The 22,893-nt window shown below is 37.0% G+C and overlaps 1 protein-coding gene across 9 annotated transcripts in view; it reads left to right on the plus strand.

Moving 5' to 3' along the window:
* The window catches only part of LOC126916914 (TWiK family of potassium channels protein 18-like), a 363,234-nt gene that overhangs the window by 245,862 nt on the left and 94,479 nt on the right, over positions 1-22,893 (plus strand). For 8 of the 9 annotated variants that reach the window (XM_050723215.1, XM_050723211.1, XM_050723206.1 and 5 more), the window contains one exon: positions 920-1,046. The exons of the other annotated variant lie outside the window; for it this stretch is intronic. The gene's annotated coding sequence lies outside the window, so the exon portion shown is untranslated. The remainder of the gene's footprint in view (positions 1-919; positions 1,047-22,893) is intronic. 9 annotated transcript variants of the gene reach the window in all.

The following is a 22,893-nucleotide window of genomic DNA, read 5'->3' on the forward strand; positions in this document are numbered from 1 at the left end:
GAAGAAACACCGTGCAAGAGAGAATCTTGGCAACGAAATCAAATATTGAATTGCTTTTATGGTATTGAAACAAGACGATAAAAGAGGAAGCTACCACTCTCTGTCCTACCATTTAGGAATACCAAACTCTTTGGTTAATGATATTTTTCAATATTCTTTTTATTACATTCATATTAGCGATAAGACAGAAACGCAATCTTTCGCATCTTTCTAAACAGGCTTCTGTTATTTATAATAGTATTAACCCTACTGCGATCCTCGACTTCCTTATACCTTAATCTTACCATTGTGTTGATCGAATAAAAGGCCTATAACCACTTAAGAAAATAGTCGTAAACAAAATATAATAATCGTCACGCATACGAACAATGATTCTTTCTTGTTTTCCTCAAACTTGAGAAATTTCCTGGTACATGATAGAAAAGGACGATTTGACTGAAAAAAACGCAATAGATTTAAGAAGAAAACGTGGAAGATTTATCTGAAAACATAAAATTACGGTTCCCAGCGTTATCGTACAAACACGATGTACTTTACACATCCGACGTCTATTCTCACACGCATGTTCCGAAACAACGTAACCCTGTCGCGAGGGTGAATATATTTACCAGCGAGCCTCTTTTAATCCAAATTTATAGTCACGTCACTATCACGTTACTTCTCGTGTCACTAGCTCGATTTCAACCGATCATACCCATTACTATGACTGTCACGGTATTTCATCGCGAACCGTCTTATCCTCTGTTGCTGCGGTAACGCGAATCAGTCTTAAAGCTTCCTGTTTTCCTATCCGACCACGGAGCCTCTTCCTTTGTAACGGCAACGCGAGCGAATTATTGCCCGCGTTTTTATTGCACGAGCTATTGCGTGTATGAAGACCGAGTCGGAAGACAACAAATTTTCTTTCGTATCTTTCCAGACGGGCTAGCAGGAAATGGGAAGCGAAGCTTTTGAAAAATAACTCGAGGCATTGCGGTGCTCCGGGAATCCCGTGACTCAACCATTCCATTGTCCGGAGAAGCCAGTAACAACCGAAGGAGACGCAGGTATTTTTCAAGATTTTCCCAGTTCTGTTTTTCTCCTGTCTAGCCGCCGTTGTTCTTTTGCCAACGTTTTTCGTCCCCATCGTTCTACAGGTGCGGCCTTAAAAGTAGAGTCTTTCCGGTAACGTTAACCTCTTTCGTACGGCGCTCGTTCGCCGTGTAGCGCCGCTCGATGGAACGAACCGTGATACTTCCTTCAATGGATCGAAATCCAATAATTATTTTTAAGTTGAGAAGTTTCGCAAGAGTTGATAGAACGAAACGTCCAGAACGACTAGCCAGGAGGATATAAACAGTCGACTAAAGTGAACCGTAGTCTGCATAGCCGCGTTTACATTAGACAACTACAGTTGAAACAACCAATCAAAGACAGACGAACGAGCTATCCCTGATCGAACGATCGGAAGCTGCGTCAACTTGGTTGACGCTGTATTTACACGGACGAATTTAAACTGTCTAACGTCGATCGACTCAGTTGCTCGATCAAAAGTTGCAGGACGTAAACAAGGTTCCTGTAGGACGCGTTTGATGATCGCCGATTTTATTCGATCGTCGATTATAATCGACGCTCGTACCAATCGGATTAAAACAGATCGGTATTATTCGAAATGCCGCCCGTTTCGAGCGAGTAGATCGAGGAACGCAATAAACCAGCCTCTCAGCGATCGGTATTTAGAAGAAAGTATCGGTGAGATCGATCAGCGAAATTTTATTAGACCGTTCTCGGTAGATTGATCACAGGTCATATGACCATTTATTGTCCGTCGAAACAAAGTGATTCGGTCAGGACGAAAGTAGAGCGAAGCGTGAATGACATGCTCTGCAGAGTGGAATAAATTCGAACCTTTTGATCGCTGGCGCTTCTTTTATTCGTTCGATCGTTAAGGTGGTCGATTCGAAACGGATCGCTGGACACCCGCCCGATTTTTGTTTCTCCTTTTTTTTTCGTGTTCATATCGCGACCGCTTCTGAAATTTAATCGCAGAGACCATTCTCTCAGTAATAGCGTCCTTCGTTTTTTTCATCGCGAACGAGCCGATTCTTGAACAATTTTGTTCCTCGTACCGTTGAATATATAACCAACCATCCTGCGTAAAGGAAAGTCACGACTTCTATTTAGCGAATATTAATCTGCATCGAAAACTTTGTTACTAGATGTACGCTGAATATCTTTTATCTGGACACCCGTTATCGAACCGTTTTATACCCGTACGTTTCTACATTTATAGGAAAAAGAGATGCAAGAATAAATGGAATATCCAAATTGGAGAATCGTGTAGAGTTGAAAACGATGGAACAGTATACAGGGAAAGAAGAGTACAGTCAAGAAAAATACACACCGCTCTCTATGAAATGATATTATTTCTTAAGGTCTTACTTCAAATAACGCATTCCTTTGTCTAATCACCTTTTCACATCTCTATTGTACTTGCTAATCAAATTTGACCAAATATATTCAAGAAATCTTACCCTGAATTTCCATGAAATTTTCTCTAAAAATCGAACTAAACGGGAAATATCTGGAAACGCCAATGATTGGTAAGATAGTTACTATCGGAAATACGGCGTCCGATTGAGTAGCCGGATGCAGAGATGGTAACACGTGCAGAACGTATCAACGCATATCTTGGACAGTTCTATTTGTATTCATAGCCGATATGTTTCTTTTCCTTCTATTCGCGTTCAATACACTCCGGTCAGGAAAATAGGTCCGCGTGAAACTCAACCGACATTTCGAGGCATTGTAGCTGAACGGGCACGACGCAAACTGAATACCACTCTAATGCCTACTCGAAACCTTGATACTGGTATTTACATGGATCCTACGAAAGCTTGGAGTCGATTCGATAGACATTCATGGCCGTGGCAATCGAACGTGTAACTATTCACGGGGGCTACCAACGGTCCGGTATTATCTTGACTGTTCGCCCCTCTCCGCTCGTGCCAACGATCCGAATATTCGATAGCGAAGAGATAGACCTCTTATGTTACTTTCTTTTTTGCCTATTCCATAGGTTTTCCATTGCGAAATTTTAACTTCGAATTACACGTTTCCATTTACCGTTCGAATCGATCCAACTTTTTAACCAGGAGTTTCAACTTCTTCGAAAGTTGATAGCGATAAATGCTATTAAATATTACTAGCCAAATTAATAAGGGGATTAATTTTAAGGAGAGGGCCATTTGGTTAGCGAGTTTAATCAGCGCGTAAATCACGAGTACTAATCGGCGGATTGCGGGTTTTTATGCAAATTAATGTTTAATATTTATGAATATAACGAAAGAAATACAACTTTTTCGGTTTGTCCGCTAGAAAATTGTAATCGATACATGGGCGTAATTTTACGCGCGTAAATGCGTAAAAAGCAACGATCCATTCATTAGCTATGCTAAACTTGATCTTTTCATTGGCGAAAGCTACGGTATTCTATATATTAGACGTTATCATAATTATTCGCGGCTGAGACTCCATAAACTGCTTTGGTTCGCAGGTTTTGGTTAACATTCCCCTGGGTGCGAGCGCTGTCAGAACTCGGCTAATTTAGCGAAATTAGACGTTGCGCGTTTTGAAACGGCACGGTACGAATGAGAATGGAAACGGAAACGTATGCATCGACTGAACCAACGGCCCCGTCGAACTTTTATCATAATTTTCTATTCGTGGTTCGTCAACGACCGCTCGGCTAGGTATCGTGACTCGAAGAACGGCTGGTAAAAAAAAGAAAAAAAAAATAGTATTTTATGTGGTGCACGCGCGCCCGGAAACTGGATTCTCGCTGCAGGCTCTTTTTTATTCGTGCATCCGTGCTAACTTTTTACGAGGCTCACGAAGAATGGCTTCCGCCGCGATAAAATTCACGCGTCTAACTGTCCGTCTTTGTTTCCCGTCGTAGTCGTACGCCTGTTTTCTATGTACAGTTTCACACGCACACTCCGCGCGTTATGACATTTGAATCTTTCTTCTCGTTTTGTAAGAATCGTTCGCTAATCTAATATTAGGTCGTCCGAACAGTTTCTTTCGTTTCATGAGGTGATAATAGATGAGCAACAATTTCTGTTTTATATTATTTTATTGAATTAGGTATGATCCATTTCGTTCTATTTCTATTATTATGTTCGTGCATAATTCAATAAACTAATATAAAACAAAACATATTGTGCGTCTATCATTTCCTTATGAAACGAAAGAAACATTTCGGAGAACCTCGCTCTTGAGAATAAGCCCGCGTTCTTCTGATAAATTCTGATTAATATCGCAAGAGTTGTTCTTTATCGATTCTTTATCAATTTCATATTTTTATTAATATAACTAAAGAAACGCAAACTTACATAAAGATTTATTTCGTATACCTCATTCTGAATATAATTTATATTTTTGCATATTACGTGCATTTTCTAGATTTTTGCACTTTAAAACTTCCCATAGATACATAAAAATCCACGATCTGCTGACAAGAAACAGGAACCACGTATGATTCGTCGATTGAAAAAATCTATGAAACACGATTTAGCTAAAAATATTTTTAATTGTATGTGAGGATTTTCTTCTAAGTTCCAGTCTCGTACATCGCACGATGCTATTTACTATTACTATACTAATTTATTATTATTTATATTAGTACAATCCTAACAGTTCTCTGCACATCGCTAGGAGTATACCCCAATTTTCTACGCAGATTCGTAATAGAGTTTCTCCGAAAGTAAACGAGATACTTTAAACTGCGAACAAGCAACGTTTTGTATACAACAGCAAAAATGTTCGTATGTGTATAAAATACGCTATGAGGGGCAATATATTTCAAGAACACGCGAAGTACTACGATACGAGAAGTGCATAAAGTATAGTTCTGAATTCACACCTGGGTATCTTGGTTTTGTTCAAAATATACACGTACTTTTCGCGCACATAAGAGAAAAACAAAGTGACGCGTATATATGATAAATGGTAAAACACAAAAGCAAAATAGCAGCCGGAGAAATTTTAGCAGTTTTAGTTTAGTTTTCGCATGAACTCTCTATTACTTTTCCTATTTCTTGCTTCTCCTAACGCGATAAACGTGCATTTGCTTCGATTTGGAGAGATTTCGAGTCGATGTTGCTTCTAAATATCATCCTTCGGTCGTGTTTCGTATTTTCGTATCCGATGTTCCGCGTGTGTTTTCTCAAAAAAAAAGAAGAAAAATGGCAATAAAAATAGAATCAAGTTTTCCTTCACCGCACAAATTTGAATAGATTAGACTCGTTCAGGACAGGAAAGTGGCTCAAAAGATTATACTGTGGCATTAGTGCCAGGATTTACTGGCAGCCGCCATTTGCAGAGGGCAGGCTGTGTAACAACCATAATAAAATGACCAACTGACCACCGTAAGAGGGTCGTCTGGCAGGATTTCCGGATACATTTTCGGTTAATCTAGAAAATGGCTTCGTGGCACTTGAGCAACGTTACGAACGTTTCAGTTTTCATCGTATTTTCGTTAGATCTGCTTCGTACTCGTTAAGGATATGTATGCCAGTTTTTCGTGTATATATGTGTGTATGTGTACGCTCGTGTGCGCGTGTGTGTGCATTTAAAACGTATTCGATATTCGATCGCAAAGAAATTCTTCTCAAAATGATATTGAGCAGGTAGAATCAATTTTTAAAAAATAGACCCTTTGACTCTCTCATGCTCGATGTTACTGTATGTTATACGCAACTTTGAGTCGTACTTTGAGTCGTGTAATCTTATGATACGATTGTTTTAACTATATTTAGTTAAATGAAGTGCTGGAAGCGGAAAATGGTACTTTTGCGGAATTGAATTTTACGCGTCCAATTGAGCTAAACACAATAAGGTTCAGCGCGTTGTTTATTTTTACATTATTAACTTCTTCCTATTCATTATATAAGATATATTTATTTAAACTATATTTGCTTTGCGCATAGAACTGTCTCGTTAGGATTGTATTATCGATTCTTTTGTGTTGCAAATATCCATATGATAATCTTTTCAGCGTAAACAGAATTCATAATGAAGTTTAATTCGTGGTAACGTTTCAATAGCGAAATTGCTTATACGTATACAACTTGAATCTTCGGTGTAATACATTGGGTAGGACCACCGTGTTCCTCTAACATATGCAAGAAAACGTGGACAAAACTTGGTGAATGAATTATGTTAATTACATGACTTGTCTAAGCTAAATTACATATTCCAAGTTACCGTAAATTCGTTAATTAAAGGCGGACCATAAGCACAAACACGTAATATGCAACGTGTACCCGTTCTTGGAACTGCAGCGGTAAATCTTAAGTTAGATAAGTGAAACTCCTATGTACCTTTAACGCTAATAAGACGACTCCTTAACTGAACAATAACATTTACAGTGGATGTTAGGAATTCATACGTGCTTGCTGTTGCTTCCAAGTTGCGAGTATGAAAACGTCTTGGCAATGTTGATAAAAGAAACGAGGTTGTCGCTAAAATCTGAAGTATTTCAATTTATTTAATATTCTAAAATTATATATAATTTATTTAAAATGTATTTGAAATATATATAATTTATTTAAAATTATACAAATTATATATAATTTATTTAAAATTATAGACGGCATTTAATAAATCTTCAAGTAGACTGATATTTATTATTATTGCGGTTTATTAAATATATCGGAAATGTCAGTTAATACTAGAGCAGTCAAAATTGTTGAGGTTGACTGATAGAACGAGTGGCTGAATTTGCAATAGAAAAATATATCGAAATAAGTACAGATATAAGTACAAGTACAGGTATAGTGTATGCTGATCCAGATCCTCACTCTTACAGTGTTACAATACGATAGAAGAAGCTACAACAGGGAGCACGTTCATATGTTTATAGCAAAGGACATTAGCAAAAACTTAATCTTATAGTTCTAGCTGAAGGCTACAAGAAACAGCAATAGAAATCTACTTATAGCTCTTTTGTTTCTAAACCTTGTAACCTAAAACATAATTTATATTCAAGAACACAATAATATGGACCTCTCCTTATTTCGAATCTTTTTGTTTCGCTAAACTCTATTCTCTTCGTAATAGCGATCTCTAGGTTACGGATATACAAAAGGAAAAGCGTAGAGTTTTTTTTGAAGTTATTATTTTAACAAAAATGACTAATTTGTGAATTTTCATGATAATTTCATAAATCCACAACGGCGCATTTTTGACATTCTGAATGATTCTTTTGATTTTTTTACTTTGAATTACGTATTTCTTATATATCTTCCATCGCGATTTCTTTCGTACAAGTCTTGTATCTTAATCGTTGATAATTCTGGTCTTAAACTTTTCCCAATTTAATTCCGTAAAAACTTCCAAAACCCATTTGCAGCATCTATTTGCAATAATTTCAGCTTCGATATCGTGTGTGTACACCGTATCAAAAAATTTCTAAATACATACATTATCATCAAAACCGGACACCCGTTACGCTGATGCTGTTTAACAATACAAAATATTTATTTCGATATAAATATCGTCTGATACCAGTGGCCATAAGTATTCGGATACTATCGCGATTCGTCGTAAATATGCAACATAAGCCATAGAGGGCTGTTGACCATCCATGAATTTTCCGACGATATTCGCTTAGTTTTCCTTGTGCGTTTTCGACAAACTTTCCTAGACACCGTGTATCCCCGTGACACCGATATATGTATAAAGCGGAGCGGCTTTCCACGGCCATAAATTTCGCGAGAAATTTCGAAATCTTTGACAAAGTTTCTAGCGGCGTGTCGTTCGAGTTTCGCCTGTGAAATAAAAAGAGGTCAGATAATGCATAAGGTTTTCCAGGGTGGAGAAACGGGTGGCGTTCTCTCTCATTATTCTTGGTTCGACCCGTGGGAAAATATTTGAATACTCTCGGCTTATCGTCGACTTTCACCTTCCGTAATATTACCTACCAATGAAGTTAGAGAGAAAGAGAGAGAGAGAGAGAGAGAGAGAGAGAGAGAAGGAATGGGAGGAACAGCAGAAGACGGACAACCAGATAGATTTACGACGACCGATTTGTCGGGGGAAAAGTTGTTCGTCTCTTGGCACGGACCACGCTCACCCCAGCCACCTCTAATGGACGCATTTTGAAATAACGAGCAAACAAAAACGAGAATGCATTTGCTTTTATGACTACCATCTGTCGCACCGACGACGATTTTTATTGAAAATTTCACGCTTTGAGGAGGAGGCGAACGGTAGTTGCAGTTTAATAAAAGCTACCCAATATTCAGCTTTACCTATACTACCAACATAAGGTGATGAATTCGACGCGAATGCCAGAGGGAACAGTTATTTCATTATAACCGAGATATTGTATCGAATTCAAGACTTGATATTTGTTTCTTACATTTATTCGTGAATTTTGTATACATTGGTAATCTACCATTGGTAAAATAGCGTTAAAGTTCCGTACACGTATATAGACACACATGAAAGTCTACGTTCATCTATAGAATTTCGCGTGTTTGACTTAGCGAAGAAATTGAAAGTGCACTTTGTCAGAAAATTATTTATCCTTATCACGGAAATCTATAGAAATTACGAGATCATTAATTTCTTTGACTCTAAAGAGGTAGCAGGATATTATTGACGCTGTATAATATTAATCCTACTATTTTTATGATTTCTTATAAATGGAAAGTGTATTGTAACTTCTTCTTTCTTAATGACGATAGTGAATAAATTGTTACACCTGAACAATCTGTGTCTTAATGTGCCAAAAATATTCGTAAAGCTAAGCTTCGTCTTTACCATGTTTTATATTTAAGCGATGTATGCAAATTTTTGCGACTGATCTATAAATACGATTACCAAGATATACTAAAAGTTAATAAAGCTAGAATATAAAAGTTCACGGGAAAAAGTCTGAAGAGCACCCAGTAAACTCGTGTCGTTCCTCGATTAATTACCTGCAGATAAGTATGCCGTGATTTATAGAACAAAGAGCAAGCAGATATTCCAATTTCTTTTTCTTTCTAACCACGATATAAAATTATAAATCTCGTATCCGACGTTTTATGGGAGAAAAACTGTAGATTGCCGCTAATTACCCAGAACGGTGTTCCGCTGATAAAATCTGAAATTCCTTATCTGAATCTGACGTCTGACGGTGTGGCCAACGTAATACACGAGTAAACGGGGGTTAGGTTAACCAGGAAATTGCCTCTCACCCTGCAGACAGGTGTTTCCTGTCAGTCAGTAGCGTCTCTGATGATTTCTAATCGCATCGGCGACATTTCCGATGAAGTTCACAGACTGTCGCTTTCTGATATCGATTTTATAGTCAATATTATATCGCGTGACCATTCGGTGACGTAAGTTACATAATTGATCGTTCACACTCGATAACTTGTACTATCTACGGACTTGTACTATCATTGCAACACTCTTCTACGTTCCATCAAAGAATCTTGTTTTCTCGAAGGCTGTTGGTACAGAATTTTCAATCTTTAAACATCCACTTAATCTTGATTAGCTCGAACATCGCTAATTTAGAATTTGAGAGTTTCCAAAAATCCGCTTATCTCGATTAAAATACGAACAGTTAATTTGCAAGATCATTTTTGAAATTTCACATATCATTTTATTAATTGTTAAATATTATAGTCATAGTTATAGTAACTAGTTCTCCTGTTCGTCGACGTGATTCAACGTACCTGGAATATAGTCGTGCGTCATGAGATTGTTCGCTTCTTTATGAAGTAGCTAGGTGGTTATGAAGTAGTTCGATGATTTATTAAGGACCATCCTAAGAATGTGTTACGAACTCTCCGAACTTTAAGCATATAGTAATTTTGCAATGCTAGATCAGATTGGAATATCACACAAGAGTGCATCCCACGTATGTTTTATATACATAGAAGCATACTGGTTTCTTAGTGAGCTATTTGGATATTAAAGAGTAGATAGTGGAAGCCAGAGCGGAGAATATATTTGTAGAAGCGAAGAGGACTACTTTGGGGAATGTGTTTTTTGATATGTATACCTCGGTGGTTGCGAGATTAGAAGGTTCGTTATACTTTTGGTCACTGTAATTGCTAAAAGTATCGCCGTGCCACGGTATACTTTAAGTCGTAGAAGACTGATAAATCCAACTTTCTTTTCCCATAGCTTATAGATGAAGTACAAAAACTTTTAGATAATTTGGTATATCGATAGAATTAAAATTTTTAGTTAACGACTTCTTTTGGTCGGCCATGTGGTTAGTTTCTGAAGTTTATACTTTACAATGGCGAATGGCACTCTCGCCTTTAAGTACATGGATATATTTATTCCCCAGGATATGTTAGAATCGAATATCATTGTGATCCGTTCTTAATAAAAAATAATTGGAGAATTCGGAAACGCGTGATACAATTTCGATATGGCGGTTGATTAAGCTATGAAAGACAACAAGGAAGAAACTTCGATAAATTATGTCAAGTCGAGCTGGAACAGATCGTGGAACGTAGATTTCTAATTTCAACAATGAAAATGCAAGCAGAACGTAATTACGATTTACTATCGCTGCTAACAGACCCCGTAAATAAATTCCAAGACGAAAGTTTCCGAGATGAAATTAGCATCTACTAGACAGAATTAATTTAACCGGCAGTCCGTTAGATATTCTCGCCAGTCGTCGGGAAAAGATGGTTTCGAATTATGTATTCCGACTGACTCGTACATGCAGCAAACATCTTGCAAATGCGACAATTATTATTGCATAAAGCGCAAAATCTATTTTATTTTCATGCTGCTTTGGCATTACGAATGTCGCGAAATCGAGCAATGACGTTATAAGCTTTAGTTAAATTTGCCTACTAAAATTTTAAATACTACAAAATTTAAAATATTTTTACACATAAGATAGCTACAATATTTCGGTATATAAAATAGGTACAATATTTGAAATAGACGAATTTAAACGAATTGCACTTAATCGACGTGGCAATATACGTCTGTTACTGCGGCATCTATACACAGTGTACACACCGAAACGTCGTTTAATCGACTCTAATCAAGCGTAATCGAGTGAACATCGGTCCACACCGAACCGAACGTTCCCACAGGCTAAAATATTTTGAGAATAAGATTAACGAGAAGCAAACATGAGGTGTAATTAGAACGTTTTAACGACCAAAAACGGCCGAATCTACATTACATTTAGTACATGGCAACCTGATTGCTAGAATTTTCGAGGAGAAATTTGCGCGCAGTAATTTTTTATAGGGGAAGAATTCTCGCGCGAGATGTGTGCTACGTTACACGCTAAGTACTACCGTTCTTCGTATATACTTGCGTGGCACGTTTTTATAGAAAGTGTAATCACGCGAAACTCGAGGCAGCTTTAATTAAGACTAATTTAGTGTTCTTAAATTTTTAATGACGCGTTTACGAAAATTGTGCACATTTCCAAGTTAAAATTACTCGAAGATCTCTAGCTTCGTATTTTACGCAGTTTTAAGTTCATCGTTATCGTTATAATAACTTGGGATTATTTTAAACCACTAATTATTGAAATCGAATAACGATGTTTTAATATCGGCAATGTTTCTGCATAGCCTCCATTATGAATTCCGAATAAAATTATGAAAGTTTTGATACGATAGTTAATTTCAAAAATTGGACAGTGGGATTTTAATATCGGTAATGTTTCTGTACACTGTTCATTATAGGATCTCGGTAAAACTATGAGAGGCTTCATACGATAATTATCAATTTCAAAAATTGCACAATGCAATTTTAATATCGGTAATGTTCTTCTTTACCGTGCATTATGGAATCGCAGTGAAATGAATTATGAAAATCTTGATACGGTAACTCGAACATTATATCGTATTGAAGATCAGCCATATTAATAACTGATATTATCGAGTTTGAACCGATAGATAAGCCAAGGATAAGAGAACAGTTCCGATGGTGACTCTTCGGGCTAAACCAGATCACCATACCTCAAGTAGTTCCGGTAAGTCACTCACAGCCATTGCCCTTTGTGAGCCTAAGTAGCCATAACTCAAACTACAGGCTATATCACTTGGTAATATCCTGGTAATAAATTAAATCAGCGAAGATAATCCAGATGGACTCGGTTCAGAACCTATAGAGTTAGCCAGCGGTCGATATCGTAATGAAGAGTTTAACGTTTAGATGCAATGTCCCTTAACTTCTCGTATTCAACCTTGTACGTCAATATTATTCGTAATTAATGTATTACCACAAATCAAATTTACCACATCGCCAATATTGTAGCATAGGGAAAGAAAGCATAAAAGAGAGTATTTTCTAACTATATAAATTTATTATATAGACTGAGCTATGAACGCATGTCCTTCGTTTCATCATGAATCTACAGTCTGAAATAAGTATAAAATGCCCTATGAACGTATTTAATCTGATTATGAGTTTTCGAACCATTGATGATTATAGAAAATGTCCATAGATTCGTTATGTATTAATTTATTGAAACAAATAAAAATATTGGTTTTATTCTAAAGTTTTGTTCTTCTGGAAGATTAAAACTTCATAGATTGCAGTCTTCCAGTAACGTTACTAAAATTTGTCTCGTCTTCTTGAAATATGTATTCGGAGCAACTGTAAATTCGAAGGATCCAGGTCAATTGAGTTTCTTGGTAATTAAAGCTTCGTCTGATCTTTCGTGATTTCAAGCTTACATACGTTCTTGGCTCTATCATGTTGCAAGCGATAGAACGCGATGCTCCCTTACGTACACTTAAGCGCAAGCATACCTGTAAAATGATACAGATTCAGCTGTTCGCTATACAACTACGTAGACTGATATATGCGTACACAAAGGCGAAGATCTATGTACTACACATATACTCACCTAACAATGGGTACATAATAGATACGCGGTCGTCTATGAACGCATAAATCTTACGTGTATATTTGCCGAGGCAATACCACCGCTATAAACAGAGTTGTAGGCCACGACCCTTTCAGTTCGTTGTAGTATAAATTATACTTAATTTTATTACACCCGGATCCCGTATTTAGTATATAATATATATATTATATATTTGTCATTATATATGATATATAATTTATTATATATGTCATTATCTTGCTATATCTTTTATTATTTAATCTGTTCTTTACAATTTGTCCAGCTAAATGAAGAATAAATTCTTTGGAATCAGAATTTGGAGAATCTTTTATAACGGGGGGAATCTAATTTGTTGTATGTAAAAAGTTAAAAAATTGCAGTATTTTAAATCTAAAAACTGTGAAGTTTTAAAATTACGAGAATATAAAGATGCGAAAGAATATAGGAAATCTAGAATTCCATAGAGAAACTCGAACAACACGAAGCACAAATGTAACAAAATTACTTACACTTCTTCAAAATTTTACGTCATACGAGACACAAGACATTTGGGATCTTCAAAGAATTTTATCCCTTGTTTTGAAGAAATCATATCTTTCAGACTGAGAGCTTGCTTACTTCCATTTCTTAAATATTGATACAATTTGCAAACAACTGTCATAAAAACTCGCCTCTGCGCAACTGTTTTTACGAAAATAGTGCAATGTACGTGCATTTTTAATATCTTTGATCGAAAATTTCTAGATTAAAGGATTACAATATATATCTGTTCTATCTTTCAGTAAAAATTGTCGTTCGTTCTAAGTGTTGTTTCTGCTCATGAATTTTACATCATTCTACCATTGAAAGCGATGCTATAAGACCATGAAAGCATTAAAATTCGAAACTTACGATTTATTGCCACGTCTACTTATTTCGCCAGATTTAGCTGTCACTGACTTCCATCTGTTCCACAGTTGAAAAATCCCCTGCTAGAAGGAAATTCTCGTCAGATAAGGAAGATAAGGAAATCGTTGGTGAATATTTTGTACCTTTTCACGAACTGAAGCGATGAGGTATTTATATTAAATTCTTGTAATATTGTAACAAAGTCAAATTATTTAGCCGACGTACCAAGCAATTTTCATAACGTGCTATAATATTCTATAATATTTTACTATGCTATAACATTTTATATTTAAGAAATGCATACACACTTTTACGATCGACTATACCTTCCTATTCCATTCCTGTCTATTCAAAGTAAATTCTTGCAACAATAAAGTCAAGTTAATCAGCTAATATACCAAGCAATTTGCATAACGTAATAGGAAATTGCTTATGGCCTAATCGACTTCCTCTACATTAACTCGTAGGAAATAATGGCGTGATGCACGTGGAAAATGAATATCGCGAGCGTTAAATTGTTGCCGTTCCCGTGACCTACAAGAACGTCGGATAAACGTCAGCTTCGTGTCTGTAGCGTGAAACGCGCGAGTGATTTCTCACATCAGGGTATTTTTTCCGCGAGATACGATGTCCTCGTTCGTCTCTCGCAATTCACGCGTATAATCACGCACGCTGAGGAAAAGGAGGGATATTCAAAACATCGTTGCATCGATCGCCACCGATATTACGTTGTTCTCTCTGGCATGGCTTAGCGGAATCAAGCTGCAAACCGGTTACCGTGAACGCGGAAAGGAATTATTCAGAAAGACAAAGGAAAGGGGAAAGCGCGCGACGATTCAAGACGAAAGTTCGGGAAATGAGAGGAACCCTTTGAGAAAAAGAACGAGGGACATGTGAAAAATAAAGAGCGCACCGGTTATTGTCCCGATTCTCTCGTTCGAAAGCTTAGCGTTTCAATGCTTTTATCGTCGTAGGCATGAAGACCTGCGGCGAACCGCGAGATTTTAACGATGATATTGTAGTTGTTGCTCTTTATGTTTGCTTAGTACAGACTAAGCGTTCATCGTTGTCCGCGATTCGTCCTACTTATTCGAACTAATCCCTTTTAAAAAATAGGAAGCTGAGTGTTGCTTGCTTCGTCAATTCGCGATCGAACTAACGCGTTATAAAATTAATCGTTAAGGAGAATGATAATTTGAAGTTGTAATCTTCGTTTGAGTAAAAGATATATCAAGCTATCTGAAAAATTTCTTTCGTTTTTATAAGGAAATAATAGACGCATAATACTTTTTATTTTATATTATTTTATCGAATTACGCATGATCCATTTTGTTCGATATAAATCGGAATCAAGTTTTTCGCGTATCGAAAATTCAGTAAAAGCCCTTCTACGCAAATTTCGTGCACTTTAAAGAGAAATATTCAACCCGTGAAATTTTCCTAAAATATTCCACGGCGCAAGTACTTTTGCGTTTCTGGGCACAGGAAAAATTTTCATCCGGCGAAACTTCCGATTGAAATTAAAGCGAATGTTCCGTAAGAAGCCATTAAATGCCTGCAATTCCCGAGGGAATTTTTTCACGGTTTCGCATGCAGAGATTTTTCAACGCCGTTCTCGAGATTTTCCCGTATCGCTGGAAACAGCCTCTAAGGAAACCGGAGGCCGATCTTCTGTGTTACGAACTTACGTTAACCCTGGTTGGCTGGGTACCGTACACCGTAGATAACTACCGTAGTAGTATCTCGCAAGTAGTTCCAATAAAAACTTTCCTCGGAAGCCTCCCTTCATCCATCGTATATAGATCCTGTTCCATTTCGTGTAAAAAGAATTCTACCTTTTACTATTTCCGATCCGCGCCGCGCGATTCTGCACGAACTTTTTAATTCGTCTCCAAGCGAGAAACCAACCTTACTCCACTTATACTCTGCACCTCGTATTTCCTCTTTGACGTTGTTTCCGGTTTACTAAAATGCCGACGCTTCACTGCATTTCGATTCCAGACTCTTTGACCCTTCTTGGATAAAATTGTTACCGAACACGTAATTGCTGTTCGCCTACGATATTTTATTTTTGCAATATATATGAATACATAGGGTAATAGTAATTGGTGATGATACAATCGAGCGCAGGGTGATTCTTGATAAAAAAATAAGTCGAAAATTTAGGACGAAGTTGTCTATATGCATTTTGCATGTGGGACTTCGTTTTTCAGGAAAAGTATTTTGTTATTTTTAAAGTTAAAAGTTTTAAAGTTAAAGTTATTTATTACTAATTCCGACTTAACGAGCTTCTGTTTCTGATCGTTTTGCATCTATAAACTCGTAATATTTTTGTACTAAATTATTATGCAGTCCTCATAATGAATTTTTCTTTATTCTTCGAAAACAAAAATACTGCTGGTTTTTACTTCTCCGACTTTGAAAACTTTATTTCACAGTTTCGATATTTTTTTCACGAAAAATCACCAGTTGCTAAATAGATTGTGCCGCCAGTTATACGACACCCTATAGGTATACTATTCCGATTAAGAGATGATCTATCTGAAAACTCGCATCGACGCGACGGTACGAAGTATTTTTCCGAAAAGTTTCCTAATATTCGAAAGCCGAACGAAATCTCGAAAATATATTTCGCGTATTCACAGACGTTGGGTTGTTTCGGGAAACTTGGGCGCCGCGTTTTGCCGCTGCCGTTAAAATCGAACGCTATTCAAACGTAATGAATCGAGAAGCCAGCACAAGTCCGATAAGCATTTGCGCTCTTAATTAGTTTAAACGTTTTCTCAGAATTCACTTTGAAGCAAATTTTTAATCGAGCGTTTAATGAAATTCGTATCAAGCGAAGATGCCCGTTTTTTGGCCAATGACTGGAAATTGATGGCCGTCTCTCGTTTCCATAAGGGAGACACGTCAGTAAGGAGAAAAAATATTTTTCGTGTACATAGCGTTAGAACCAAAGAACTTTTGACATGGAAATATTACCGGGCAGGACGAGAAAAATGAGAATGGTGTACAGGATGCGCCATTAAAATCGCATTTATTTATTGAAGCCACCGATGCGACGCGACGTCGGTCTCTTTCTTCTCCTACTCATTTTCAGGCGAACGCTATCGCGATATCGTATTGTTACTGGCGTGTCTATATATTCAGATGCGATCATTATTGTATTGTTATCGTTCGTTTATTTTGAATTCTATACAAATTTCGTTTGGAGGAATGTATTTGGAAAAATTTATCGTAACAAGGAAAGAATTGAACGTTCCATTGGTATCGCGCGAAGAGGAAAATGTCGTAGGTTTTTAGAAATAAAATCTCTTTCGACGTAATTATTTCCAGATATAAATTAACATATAAATTATTCAGATATATATTAATATCGCAATATCTTTGTAATCCACTGATTATAAATGGAATATTTAGTTGATCGATCGGTTGTTAATCGCAGCGATTTCAATCGTCCTTCGCGTTTCAGCGTACTTTCTTAAAATTCTTAAAACAAGATTTAATTTTCTTCATTTGAAGACGAGTTTCTCTGTCTATCAGTTCCTTCCGCGTTTTATTAAAACCAAGGCCGAGATTAGCGCTCGTCAGACTTCGACATCCATCGCTGCAGATGCATTAAGACTTTCAATTAAGAAGTTTTAATGACTAATTAAATATGACAATGTTGATGTCGGTTCAGATATCGTTATCTTAAGATTCATCCACAAATGATATATAACATCAAGCTGCGGTGAAACGTATTCGTTTTAATACTTTTTTCTCTAATGCTTTTCAAGTTCGATTCTTATTGTCAGTATATTTTCGAACGAAAGAGAGATTTCTTGAAAATCTTCTCCGTAGTAGGATTTTCAAAGAACCAAGCAATACATTTGACGTTGAATGACTATATATTAAACAATGAATATCATATTTCATGAATATCACTTAAAAACGAGGTTCATCCCTTAATTACTCACTCAATTATATGAACAGGCCAAGAAAAGTGCTTTATATAGAACAAATGGATTGAAACCCTGTTTGTTGAACCAAGAATAACAATATGATATGCTGAATATTTTAATTGCCAATATCTGGAACTCGCGCAAATGAGGACAGCAATATTACGCTAATGAATATTGGGGAATAAAATCGTTGACCTTAATTACTCGAGGAGTAATCAACAATAAAACAGAGAGGGAATGTTTCCATTGGAATTGCTCTGGTATCAATGTTCGCCATTGTGAAATTGCTTTTATTCAGTGCGTCCTATGCATAGATCACCTAATTATTATCATGAATTTCGTTTAATCATTTCGAATAATTGTCACAAATCAAAGCATGGTATTTCGAATTACTATATTCTGTATAAATACAAAAATCTGACAAATAATAATTCTTCCTTACCGCGACTGATACAAATAATTCTTTCACTGATAATCTTGCACGAATACAAAACCATGGTCGTTCCCTCGTAGTTCCAAACAAATTGTCGTATGTTATACGAGACCAACAAGTGCCCGCGTATTTATGTCCGCATGTACGAGTTACATATAGTCGATACAAAGAATACCATAATTTTACAAAACAGAATAATCGTATTTGACAAGAGCAACGAATAAATGTATCTAACACGTATCGCAAAATAAGTGACTGTCGGCAATACTAATGGAAAATATCCGATACAAAGAGATAGCGATACGCGCATGTATAATAACCAAATAAATTACTTGGCGACTTTAAACTTTCTTTTGTCCATTTAGTTGCGAGTATATCGAGTATCGTAGGAAGCGCAAAAAAGATTATATCGATCGACGTGAAGTTACTGAAGAAAATTGTCTAGAGGGTAGAACACCGTTTCAAGGCGCTATACACACGCAATATTCTCCATGTAAATCGCAACAGGATTTCCCTTATCGTACGATACAATGGGAGTATAGTATCGAGGATGTTATCCAGGTTCTTTCGCGAGAAAAAGCATCGCGAGGTCAGCATCCCTGGAAAGAGAATATTCATCTTGCCGAGTTCCTTTTGCATCTCCATTTGCTCGCGCGTCTGCAGATGGATTTTCATCTGCTCGTCTGTGATACTTCGCCAAGAATATACCTGTAGGTACAAAGGATCCCGGGTGCATCGTTTGACCAATTACAGCGAAACGGAAACAGAACTTCCCACCGGTAATGTAATTCCTCGTCGCTTGGCGTTTGAGTTCCCTTGCAAGCCGCCGAGTAATTATCGCGGTGGAAACCTGTTAGGTTTTCGTTGTTGCGACCAGTCGTAACTTTCGCGCGGCTATTGACGTCGGTTTAATTAATAATCTAGTAATGGGAAATCGATTTCTTCCCACCGCGTTATCTGACGTAGTAAAACGTTCAACGTAATAGAACGTAATTAACCCATTAGCGTACAATTCCTTTTTACACTTGAACAGTGAAAAACGTGCAATTTTCCTTCCAGCGGAATTATTTCTTGGATATAGAATAATTAGATCTCGTATATTTATGCAAGTTCGCGTTCTTACGAATATAATTGAAAACTTGGATATAAAAGACTGTTTATCTATTATATAGTATAATATCAAATTATTATAAAGAGTACTATAGTCTGGATACTTTATATATTGTTGTATAATATTATTATTCCATTGGCTGTGTTCCACATGAGCATGAGCGTTAAGAGGTGTTTTATTAATGTGATAATAAAGTGATATTAATTCTGTTCGATTCTTTATGGCGATATTTCTAATTTGTTAATAGTTTGTAAACCTTTGGCAGAGTCTGTGTATTTTTAATATGAATTCTCATTTTCGATTCGATCAAAGTGAAATACTTTTCGGAGATTTAGAAAAGACGAAACGTATAGCGATTGTTGTAGGATCGTGAATGAAACAATGTCGAGGAGGAAATGCGAAAATTCGATATACCGGTTTTGATTTTCGATCCATCGTGCCAAGGGACGTAAAGTTTAGTCGAAACTCTGTCTTGTTGCTAAATTCTATTTAGCTTGGTGAACTATGCATGGGCATAGACAGGAATGTTATACCCTTGTTTCGAAAAGGACACGTTGAAAGCGGTCACGTAACAACTGGGAAAATTGATTTTAGACACTTGGTCGATCAAAATTATTTCACAGGCATTTTGACTTTCAATTAGCTCGTGCAACAACTGCAGATATCTTCCAACTAATCTGCATCTATAGTGGCTGGAAAAAGTATTTATACACCGTTACATTTATTATATCATCTACATACTAATTACTTAGCTCCAAGTATATTACATTTCGCACTATTTAATGGTACTTTCGTATGACTACAAAAATTCGACATTATACGAAAATTAAACGTAGAAGCAGATAAAAAAAAGAAACGAAGGTATGTGCAGGTACTTTCTGTGCTCACTGTGTTTTACTTTTATCCCCGATATCTTTAATCGAATGGAAATGTCGACCAATGGAACGTCCCACTGGGAAATATGAAGTTTTCTAAACAACATTTGCAGATTTGGGCACGAAAAAATTAAACACTTCGGAATTTCCTGAAGGAAATATCTGGAAGATTAAAGTAAAGTGTTATGGACTGAGTATCGAAATATCGAGACAATGATCAAATAGAAAATTACAATGAAATTGTATAGACAATGTTTCCCACATTGGCCATTGAAATTCGCATTTGAACTGTATCCAACGTTTCGAACAGGTTGGTTCGTGGAGAATTAGCTCCCGAAATGGCACCTAAGAATCAGTTTTCTCGATTTCAAACGCCATATAAAGGGATTAATTTCGGTTACGTGGCGAATTCAATTACTCCGTACAGAGAATCGCAACCATTTATGGATACGGCCGAGTCTTGAATTTCACGTCCCTCTTCATCGTCTAAATTTTTCTCGCTATATCGTACGCTAGCTCGATCCCTTTTTCGTCTCGAAAGTATCAGAGTATCTCTTCACCGGATGCTATCACTTGCACGACCAACGATAACATTCACGCAATCGTTGCCTTCGCAACAGTTTCTTTTCCAAAACGTTGAACATTCGTCCAATTTGTACGGTACAACGTGAGATCCGCTTAAAGCTATGGCTGTAACCATTGCCGTAGAACGTTTCTTTTTTCCCCTTTATACAGATACACGCTTACTCGTGTTACTTTCTTTCCTAAGGCTGGTAGGTAGTTCGAAACTCCGACGTTGTGTGGTACTATACGAGTTGACGGGCCTGGACGAAGGGCCGAAAATGCAGCAAGCAATTCGAAAGCGGATTAAATAACGAAATCCAAGCGGATTTCCGACGAACTCCCGCAGCGAGAAACGCTCATTCCTGAATCATGTGGACGTTCGTTTCGATGCCGCTTTTCCTGATGTCCCGCTATTTTCATTAGAAACGAATTATTTAAACGTCTTTCTAAAATTTATTCGCGGGAAATGTTAGGGAAATCGCGCGAGATGGTTGGACATTGCTTTTAAAAAAGAACGACGATATATCTTGAATACTGTTTTTAAAACAGAACTATAAAATATCTCGAACATTGCTTTAAAAAAAACCATAAAATATCTTGGACACCGCTTTTAAAAAAGCGATAAAATATCTCCTTTCAAAACCAAAGACTTTTCAAAAAAGTTAAAGCTTTCGATGCTTTTTTATTCTGTTATACCAAGGAAATGGTATTGTTCAATCTTCCAGCCGCGAACGACGTGGAAATCTCGTCTACTTATACCGCTAATAATTATATCTGCATATTCTGTCGATTTCGGCTTTTGTTTTTGATATTAAGAGTTTCCTTATCAGATATACATTTGGTGGGCGCTTTTGCACGGGAAAATATGAAAATTGCCGGCGGTTGACGGATTAAGGAGTCTTCCTCCTTGAAGTAGAATGCGCGGACTCGTATCAAACCGAGGGATTTAAATTCAAAACCTTCGTCATATACTGAAAATCGTGGGAAGACATGGAAAGTTGTAACTGTATCTAGAATTTGTATGAAATATCTGTATTTGAAATTTTCTTAACTCTAAAGCATTCTCTGTGAGGTAGGAATAATGGCGTAATTGAAATGGCTTTTCTGGAAACGTGCCAGTCGCGGAAATCTGAGAAATTCTTTCGCTGGCACTGCGAGTTCGGTGTACAATAAACACGGATCTGCAAAACGACCAACGCTGGTTTCAAAACTAAATGGACGAAGTTGCGTTAAGTAATTAGTAATCACATTTAGCGAGCTAATATCGAACTTACCGTGACTTATCGCTATCGGCAATGTTCTATCGTTTATTCGAAAAATAACGTTCTATGACGCTACCCGTTTCTCATCTCGTCTGGTATCGGATGCCATTTGTTTTTCATACAATTTTTCCGCTATCCGCTCGATTTTGCTTCGAGTCGCGATAACAATACCGATAAGTATAATTCGTCGAGCAACGAGGCTCAATCGTCGGTAATGAAACAAAATCGAGCCCAAGAGATAGGTGAAACGATTTAATAAATCTACCGTGCACTTTTAACTTATTTATCTTTTATTTATGCGCACTGGTTACACGCGCGAATAACCCTGATTTTCGGGATAACGAGGTTGTAAACCAGTGCCAGTAATAAGACCCTCGAAATAGTGTTGTATATCAAGAAGGATGCCTTCGTTATTCCGCCGTTATGGGTTTTGTTCTTCTAACGAGGCCAAGTAATCTGTCCATCGTACTCCTGCCCGTACGGCTCTCGGATTCGTCTTAGACGCGATCTTCTACTTTATCGCAATAGAAAGAGAATTCTCGTGAACTATAACGAGACCCACAACCATTCGACTGCGCTTAACGATGTATCTATGGATGGATATTCTTCGTGCGAGAAACAGAGAAACTACGAAGCTTAAAAACGAAAGAAGATAGCGTTGTCGATGAATTGGGAATTGAAATGGAACTACACGAAGGAAACATAAATATTGCAGAAATTTATGACGTTTATAAATAGATGGATGTAGTTTCATCGTACGTATTTCTGTGACGGCTTGTTCGTTAGATATCTCGAACGTGTCACAGTTCAGAGAAATTGTTTTCCTCTTAATGAAAGAAATTTACACAAACTCTTCTAAAGCGTACTCGAATTTCATCGATATTCAATCTAGCCAATCGATCAATATTCTTTTCTCGATGCTAGAAATGCGAATGC

Source organism: Bombus affinis, chromosome 5 (genome assembly GCF_024516045.1).
Source record: "Bombus affinis isolate iyBomAffi1 chromosome 5, iyBomAffi1.2, whole genome shotgun sequence".
NCBI classification, from domain to species: Eukaryota; Metazoa; Arthropoda; class Insecta; order Hymenoptera; family Apidae; genus Bombus; species Bombus affinis.